General features: G+C 36.1%; 1 pseudogene; it reads left to right on the forward strand.

Moving 5' to 3' along the window:
• Nucleotides 1–9,015: 9,015 nt before the first annotated feature.
• LOC145682961 (macro domain-containing protein CT2219 pseudogene) lies at nt 9,016–9,774 on the forward strand (annotated as a pseudogene).
• The last annotated feature ends 486 nt before the right edge of the window (nt 9,775–10,260 follow it).

Here is a 10,260-nt window from a genome sequence, read left to right on the forward strand (position 1 = left end):
ATGATTTGTTACGTAGATTAAGTAATAGTGAAGTTGAAGAGTATAAAATGTTTGCACGCAAATGTTGCATAGACTTTCTCCTTTATATAGACTTCCCTCTCCAAGTCTCTTAAAAAGGTTGTAAATAGATAAAAGGAATCATTCCACAAGTGATATTAGGCAAACTCCTGTTCATAGGATTAATTATTTATGGTGTTATTTGTCTATTTACCTAATCAAGAGTCAACCTGTATCTTTTATTAATAGATATTCTATTAAGAGATAATAGGGGTCTGATGTCGGCTGGAAGTGAGAATACGTCTTAAATAACTTGATTAACTTGTGGCAAAACAAGCTTATATTTGTATAGAAAGGAACTAGATTATTACAAATTACTTTATTGTCTTTTTGTTAATTACCATTGTGCGTCATATAAATTAGTGCAAAAATTTTATTAGATAAGGAAAAATGAATTGAAATTCTTGAATTTTACGTCCCATGATTATGCCTGTTAGGCTAATGGAGACGGTGGTGATAAGTAATGAATGAAAATGATGAAATGAAAGAAGTGGGAAGAACGGGGAGAATCTCGAGAAAACACACGGTGTTTGTCCACCACAATTATTAAGATAAAAACACTAATGGGTAAAATCTTAGAATACCAATGAAACATTGATTCGTTGAAGAGGAAGAAGGAACTCATCGACATTCAATAACATTTAAGAGGACACACTCACTGGCCGCTAAAGATACTTCCGGAACAATTTGGGAAAATTTACACCTATTGTTCGGGGGCGTCGGTAGCAGAAAGTTAAGCTATACCATAGATGTTTGCATGATGTAACGCCCGGCCTGGTGTGTGGATGGACCCTGACAGTCTGCAATGGGGTTCATGACACCATGTTTACTAATAGTATTTTTTTTGGTGGCAATCCGGACTCTAACGTGATTTTAATTCAACTCCGTTAGGCAGGGGTGTTCCTGGGGGAATGTTGTTAATTCAGCTCGCATGTTCTTATCACGTAGATGTGGATGTAGAGAGGACTCAAGAATGTCACCAATTAACACCTACACATTGGAGCGGACTTAAAATGCATGAAGCCTGGATATATGTAGAGTTAGTGATTAGAGGGAATGTAGCATGTAATGCATGAGCAGTGGAATATGTAGTTTTGACAAAACTTGTCTGATTTCCTTTCCATTTTCTTATTATCACCATATATTTTATTCTCAGTTACAAAAGTTTTATCCATGTTCATGGTATGTGATGTTGAGTGTTGTTTCTCATGTCACAACTTCATATTCAGTAGTGTACTCAAGGAAGTTATAACAATATGTGTGATAACATATATATGCAATATACTATTGGAATATATGAGTAATATACTAATTAATAAACTAATCTAAACGTTACTGAACATAGTGTTCTTATGTAAAATATGTGAATGAAGTCAACACTCTACATATATATATTACAAATATGGAATGATAATGGCTCGACCTTTGCTTATAATCATCATAAACTAATAGCATCTTGTGCAAGAATATGTATCGACAATGTGCAAAAATATATAATAATCTAACCATGTCACTAGATAACTATTACATATACATATAGAAATAAATCTAGCAATTATAAGGTTATTTCTAAACTTCTAATGATAAAACAACGGTAAATCAATATTAAATTAACAACACAAGGATAATCAACATTATCCTGAAACATAATTTGCGCAACTAGTTGCTCTCGTTTTTTTTTGTTTTGTTTATCAAGAGTAATATAACATAATAACTACATTATTATCTGTAATCGAAGCTCATCTAAAATCAAAGCAACATAACGTTCACAATGGTACATTATAAGGAGTAGTAAAGCGCATAACTCAATAACCTTTGATAGATTCAGATAGTCAGCACAGGTAAGAGTCAAGCTGTCTGGGAAACGGAAGTCACTCTTAGGACTGACGCATCATCCAACCTAAAGCGGTTAGAGTAAGGGCACTGGTACGCAGAAGAGCCTTCCTGGAAGAGGCTAGAGTGGAGCACATATTTCTTATTAGCCAGTGGAACAATAATGTTTTTTTTTTTTTTTTTGCAATTATTTCTAAGCTAACGACAGTAGCTAATTTAAGGATAACAATTAGATAACAATTTAAAGGTCAATTGGTGAACAATATCAAAGGGCAATTCCATGCTCACTCGAGAACGGAAGGCTTCCTTCCGAGGGCATGCTAAATTCTTTAAATGTTCAGCTTTGATTAAATAACTTAAGAATCCATTTAATGTTATTAATTTTCCTTGCAGTATAAGTTGCTATTTGGTGTGAGTAAAGTGGAAAGCAGTTCTTTTACTGCTGAAATAGAGATCCCATCAGAATAGGACCATTCCAGACCATGAATATAAATGGTCTGAAAGTGAATACGTTTTCGTAATGTGCACCTTTCAGAAAAATAAAAGGTAACTACTGCCTCGCAATTAGCAATGATGTGTGAAGTATGACTATTAATGGATGTTAATTAATTATTAATCTTATTATTGTTTCCAGATTATAGAATGATCATGACTATTCATTTGTCTTAATGTACGGTACAATTTAGTTACCCTTTTATTATTATGATTATTATTATTATTACTATTGTTATTATTATTATTATTATTATTATTATTATTATTATTATTATTATTATTATATGAAAACTTTTTGAGTGAAGCTGCTGCCATTCAACTTGACCTAATTCAATACTAGAGCATTAATCTCAATTAGTAATGATGGTGATACTTATATTTTAGAACCTTCTTTTTAAAGTAATGCACCTCATTGCATACAAATTATAGATAAAGATTGTTGTTCTGAGAGTGTGTGCTGATAACAGTTGAGTAAGGAAGTAGATAACTTACTTCCGGAATGCAGAAACTACTCAAGAAAATACTATTACGTAACAGCAGATAATTCTGTTATGAAGTAAGATCGTTGCGAAAAGAAACAATGTATGATTTAACAAATATGAAGTATATCGCAATTGTTACGATACTATACGTCGGAGGTTCCTGGTTCGATTCCAACGACAGACTTTTGGATTTATGTCATCTACTTCGCTGGATTATTTTATTTTTTTTCTTTCCTCGGAAAGTTTAATTATATAGTCTTAAACTTCCTAGAAGCATTTTTGTATACCCTTGTGTTTTATTAAAAGATAAGTGCAATAGCAGATTCCTTTAACCTCATATAAAGTCACTACCCTTGTTTGTTTTCCTACCTTTGTGCACCTTATCAACTTTCTACTTGTGTTTGGCTACGTTTCCATTTCTTGGCAGTGTCACTGGTCTGCGTTTGAGGACATTGCTCATATTCAACTTATTTGTAAATATTTCGAGCGCCCAGTTAGCTCTTCTCTAGCTGACTCAATGGATTGCCTCAACTAAAAGTTATTGTCTGGTAACTACGCCAACGATTATTAAGTGTGTATTTTGTATTTCTACTTTTCACTGAGGTTTAGCTTCGCACTTGGAATTCCTCAGAAAGTACAATTCAGGATTTGAAGGTGAAGTCCCCAGTGTGTGAGGTCTTCGACTCTCAAACGTTTTGACTCAGGTGACGTCACGAACACGGTGTTAGGAAGAGGTGAGTTATGGAGTGACCATATTTGGTATTGAGGAAATCAGGAGGTGTGGTTTGAGGCCTCAGTCCGGGAAACAAAACTAGATGGTGAGTGTTTCTCGGGGTACTTCGTTTGGAGTTGTAAGAACAGCAACGAGTCAGCGAGAGAGGGAGGAGAAGAATAGAGTTACTATCTTTGAAGAAGGTACTGTTTATTTCGTCGAAACAATAAGTGACTACGCCAGATTAATTACTCTTATACTTAATTTTCCTTACCTTATCTGCTGCAATTTTAAAAGCAAATTTGAGTATGAGTTATGATTTCTAAATACCATGAGCTACATTTCCCACATGCTTTAGTTGTAGAATTATCTCTCAGATGAGATTTACTTTTATATTCCAGCGCTAGTTGCTGGTGGTGGAGAAGATACCCCAAAATCTAGTCATCTATCGGCCTCATAATGACCAAAGGGATAGATGATATCAAGCTAAACATAACTACTATTTAGTCATGTTTCATGATGGAGATGCTTTAGGTTTGATCTCTGTAATACCTGTGCAGCTGGGTTAAAAAAATGGCGTTTTCACTTTTTTGTTCTGACTACATTTATTTGGAGATTATTTTTATATGTTGCGTTACTTTGCTGAGGACAATGTGTTTTTATCTGATTTTTGTGATGATACAGATGCTACTGAATTTTTGGAGCCGATTATTACATCATCTCCCGGTCGCATACATTTTACGCGACAATGTTTTGATAAGATTAAAAAGCAATTACAGTTTACGCATTCGCTTTCGAGTATTGACACTGTTTCTTCATTAGATTCTGACAGGTTTGAGTTTACTGTAGACATGGCTGTTGGGGGAAATCAGGATAATATTGGCATTTTGAGTCATATCCTTCGGCCAGAACCATTTTTTGGACGTATGGGCGATGATATTGTTCGCTATATCGATTAATTTGAAGTCTTGGCTCAGGTAAATAATTGGACAGACGTAAAGAAAAAATGGATTCTGGGTTCGCTTTTAAAGGGGTAAGCAGCCTATTGGTTTGACACTACGTCAAAACAAGCAGATTTTCCGGAGTTGTCATACGAGCAGTTTAAACAGAAGTTAATAGCTGCTTTCAAGGACGCGCTTTTGCCTCAACTTACAGAATAGGAAATGCGGATGCGAGAACAAAATGAGGGAGAGAGTATTCTATCATACGTTTACGCCAAGCGTAATTTAATTTTACGTAACGATAAGGACGCGCCAGTAGGTAAGCAAGTGCAGTTAATAATCGATGGATTATCTCCGGAGTATATGAGATTGGCAATAAAAAGCAATATGTTACTGTTGAAGCTTTAGTGCAAGATTTGTTGGATGAGGAGAAGGCACGCGTGTTGTTGGAAAGAAAAGCAATTGAAAAGCTGATTAAGAAAAATCCGTTATTAGCAAATTCTCAGTTAATGCAATGTAATCCGCCTGAGAATACTCAAGTTCAATCGGCTTCTAATCCGCAAAGTCAGCTTTCCCAGGCTGTAGTACGGGCTTTGCCCTCTCAAGCTACGAATGCACAGGAAACTGATCAGGTTAAAGATCAGCTGGCTGCTATACAAAAGCAATTAACGCAATTGTCTTTGCAAGCAGAAAATAAGAGGACAGATGATCAATGTTCGTTTTTGAGACGTAATACTAATAATAACAATAGTAATAACAATTATGGACGTAATTATAATAGACGGGGCAATGGCCAACGGTTTCAGCAGAATCGTTCCCGGGGTGGTCAGAACAACAATGCAGGGAATAGGACGCAGCAGAGGGGTCCTATTATTTGTCATAAATGTGGAAAAGAAAACCATATTGCCACCCACTGTAGAAGTAATTTAAACTGATTAATAGAGTTGATGACGCAGGGCCATAAGCTCTTCAACGTCTTAAAGTCCCTATTCAGAGTCCCTAAAGTCCCTAAAGTCCCTTCCTCATGTTAATGTTACTATCAATGGGAAAGAGAGTCCTTTATTATTGGATTCCGGATCACAGGTGTCTTGTGTTGGTCAGGCCATGGTCCCGCGTTTTCCTAAAGTTCAAGCAACGCATAGTTTTTTGAAAGGCGTGACAGGGAATACTTTGTCTGTTAACAAGATAGCTTTGGTTCGATTCAAGCTTGGATCTCAAGTTTTTTGTCATCCTTTTCGGGTTATTCCAGTGTATTCCCACCCACCCCTATTGGGGCAGGATTTTTTATTAGCACATAAGGCAAATTTAAATTTACATGATTTATGTTTGGAAGTTATGCCGTTTGGTAGGATTCCTAAATTTACTCTGCCCACGGACAGTACAGTTAATTTTATGTCTAACGAATTTGCAACACTCGTAATTCCTATGTATAAGGTTTTTTCGTCTGTTTGGTTGCCCCCACGTTCGCGAACATGTGTTAAAGTGAAGAAATGTATTGATTTATTGGGAAATAGAGATTATTTGGTACCTAATAAGTTCGTAGTGGGTGCTGTACATGTTTTATTAAGAGATACTGCAGTTGACAGCGTAAATTCACATATTTGGGTTTCGAATCGTACTGACAAGCAATTTTTGCTATGGAAGAATAAAGTTTTAGGGTATGCTGTTCTAAATAGGGAAGAACATTTTTGTAGTAATGTTACAGAAGATACTGGTCTTCAAAAGACTAAATCTGATAAATTTGATTGTACCAGGGTGGATGTGAACCCTGAACTCTCTGAACATGACAGACAACGATTTTATGATTTAGTTACGGAGTACAGAGATGTGTTTAGTTGGTCCCCGGACGATTTTTCAAAGGCACGGGACTATGTTCAAGAATTTTCGCTAAAAGATGAAGACCCAGTATATATCCGCCAGTTTCCCATCCCTTTCCACCTTCGGGATGCTGTTAACGAACAAGTTGAACAGTTACTTAAACAAAACGTCATTCGTCCTTGTCACAGTAGTTACAATAATCCCATCATATTAGTTAAGAAGAAAAATGGATCTTGGAGGTTCGTGGCAGATATGAGATTTACGAATGCTAAGATAAGACCTATTAATTTTCCTGTACCACCAATTCAGTACATATTAGTGCGTTCTAGTGGTAAAAACCTTATTTGTACGACAGATCTCTCGCAAGGATTCTTCCAAGTGCCTTTGTCTGAAAAAAGCCAATTAGTAACTGCTTTTTCAGTTCCTGGACTTAAACAATACTGTTTCACTTCCATTCCTATGGGAGGAGTTACTTCTCCTGCGGCGTTAAATGATTTAATGAAACTAACACTAGAAGGATTAGATGAAAATGAATTATTCCATTATCTTGATGATATTTTGTGGTCAGACGATACGATAGATGGTATTATTAATACAACACGTGAACTATTTGAACGATTAAGACGTAGAGGCTTGAAAATATCTCCTGAAAAAAACAAATTAGGCCATTTTTCATTGGAAATATTGGGTCACCGCGTTTCTAAGCGTGGTATTTCTATTTCTGAACGTATTACTGAATCGATTCAAAATTATAGACGTCCAAGAACACAAAAAAATTGAAAAGTGTTTTAGGGTTGTGTTCATTTGTTAGAAACCATGTTGCCAACTTTTCGTCTATAGCGGAGCCGTTACAGCGTCTCTTGAAAAAAAATGTTCCATACAAATGGACGAGTGAACAACAACAACAAGCTTTTGAAAATCTCAAAGAAGTGATCTTGTCTCCGCCTACTCTTATGAAATTTTATCCAGAAAGAGACGTGTACGTCGTCACAGGCGCTTCAAAACGCGGTTTAGCTGGGGCAGTCCTGCAACCTGAAATTGATGAAAAAGATGCTCCCTTGGTTCCAATACCTTACTGTTCTCGTGCTGTAGGGCCACACGAAAGATCTTATCACCAATTTCATTTGGAATTAGCAGCGTTGGTTTTTACGCTAAGACGCTTTAGATATTTTTTATTAGGACGTCACTTTTATTTGCGTACAGATTGTCGATCGTTGGTTTTTTACGTCAAACTAAGAATGTGGCTAAATTTTCTCGAATTCTTGCGGAGTTGGAGACCTATAATTACACTATTTCTCATATTTCGGGTGCTTCCAATAGTCTTGTAGACAGTATTAGTCGCCATGTAGATTGTACAAGAGACGAAGAGGACGAACAGAAGAATGTAGAAGATCCCCGGGTCTTTACTATAGAAGATGATAAGTTAAAGGAAGAACAGCGGAAGGATTCCTGTTACAAGGATATTATTATCTTTTTAGAAGGGAAAATACCACAAAATTATGATATTGAACGACAAGCATTGCGATATGAGATGAAGGATGGTTTGTTGTACCGAAAACATAGACGTCCAACTGGTACACAGTTGCTGGTAGCTATTCCTGCTTCCTTACGAGAAAAAGTGTTTCAGTCAGCTCATAGTTCTGCTTTGGGTAGTTCACATTCAGGATTCACAAAAACATATAATTTGTTGTTAAATTCAGTATATTTTCCATACATGAAAAAGTTCGTCATTGAGCGATGCAAAAGCTGCCAAGTATGCCAACGTTTCAAAAAGGTACCGGGTTCGCCTCCAGGTGTTTTACAAACTATGCCTAGCGTGCCTCCTTTCTTTCGTATTGGTATTGATGTAGCTGGGAGGTATTCTGATGCCAATATTCTGCGGCACAAATATTTAGCAATCGCAATAGACTACAATACTCGTTATGTAGTAACGGCTACGTTGGGTGAACAGACAGAAGCTGCTTTGGCAGATTTTTTGTACAATCATGTAATTTTACGCTTTGGTCTGTTCAAAGAAGTGATTTTAGATAGATCTACGGCGTTTACTAGTTCTTTGTTTCAAGAACTGTAATATTTTAGATATTAGAATGAACTTTGTTAATCCTTACTTTCACCAGACCAATGGTCTTGTTGAGACTTCTGTCCGCCATATTGAAACACTATTGAAGAGGAAAGTGGATCCTAACAATCATGGTAGTTGGGTGGATCATGTATCAGCCGTCACTTTTGCCCATAATATCACTGTGAACCATTCCATGTTATTTAGCCAATTTAAACTGTTACACGGAGTGGATCCTTATTTAGAACACCAAGCTATCATTAATGGACCGTGTATACACAGTGTGAATCAGGAGCGTCTAGCCACTCTTGTAGATATTAGAGAACAGGCTCAGGATAAACTTTTTAATCGATTTCGTACTTCATAAAGATCTTACAATAAACACCATAGATCCGTACAGTTCACGGAAGGACAGCGTGTATTGATCTTTGACCCTTCAAGACGGAGAGGTAATGCCAAAGCATTTTCAGGATTATTTTTGGACCTGCTTTTATTGTACGAAACGATTATGAAAATGCTTATTTTGTGAAGTACAAAACTTCAAAGGGAAGAGAAAAAATTGAGTCGATTGCCATTACTAGACTTAAACCGTATTACCCGGATGTAACCCCAGAACTTATGACAGGCGAGGAAGAAGAAGAAGAAATACGTGTCATGCAAGTGATAAATGTTGCCAAAGATTGTTCTGAACATAATGCAGAGTTTAACCGGCTAACTTTTACTACTGCACTGAGTGATCCCGAGGAAATTCAGCGAGTTGTGGATGTGTTGGAGCTTCCAACTTTAATGCATTTGTCTCAGAAATTCGCATACAAGAAGCCATTATATAGTTATAATGAGGACATTAACAAGAAAGTGAGTGTATATTATGGTAATATTGCAGATCTGAGGTGTGACATCGTGGTTAATGCAGCGAATGAGACCCTTACTCCTTTGTCTGGAGTCTACGGAGCAATTCACAGAGGGGCTGGGAAGGAACTAGCTGAAGTTTGTAAAAGGCTAGGTTCGTTAAAACCTGGTGAAGCTAAGATCTCTTCGGCTTTTAATTTACCAGCGGAATATGTGTTATTCACTTACGCGCCTAGAGATAATAATAAAAGAATTTTACGACAATGTTACACGAATTGTCTACGACGCGCTTTGGAGAATAATTGTCGGACGACAGCGTTCCCTAATTTGGGGACTGGGAAATTCAATTTTGATAAGTTTCAGGCAATGAAGATTGCTTTATCCACGATTCGAAATGTTCTGGAAGCTAATTTGCAAGATTTCGATCGTATTGTGCTGTGTATTTTTGATAAAGAGAACCGGAAATTATACGAAAATAATATGTTTGCTTATTTCCCAGTGCGGATTAAAAAAAAAGACAGTGGTTAGTAGCGCATATATGAAGGTTAGTAGAGCTCTTACAGCTATTCTTACCTACATGTATTACTAATGAGTTAAAAGTAAAAAAACACTAATGTTTCACATATTACTGTATCACGCACGCAACCACTGTATCACGCACACACTCTCACTGATCACTAGTCTTCGGTTATATAGATCCTGGACGAAGGGTTTTCCTTTGACTTACCTGCAAAGGAAAAAAGAAATTTAATTTGGATATTTACTATACTTTGATTTGACGTCAGTTTATTTTCTATTCAGATCATAAGCTTAAAAAAATACCAATTATGACATTTTTATGCTAGCTGGTCTAGTACTTACTTATTTATTTATTTATTTATTTATTTTGCAATTGTCATTATGACTATTTTACTCGAGTATAATTGCGTAGATCATGATCTATATATATATATATATATATATATATATATATATATATATATATATATATATTACATGTTTACCTAATTGTGT

Source organism: Thermobia domestica, chromosome 4 (assembly GCF_964235325.1).
Source record: "Thermobia domestica chromosome 4, izTheDome1.hap1.1, whole genome shotgun sequence".
NCBI lineage: Eukaryota > Metazoa > Arthropoda > Insecta > Zygentoma > Lepismatidae > Thermobia > Thermobia domestica.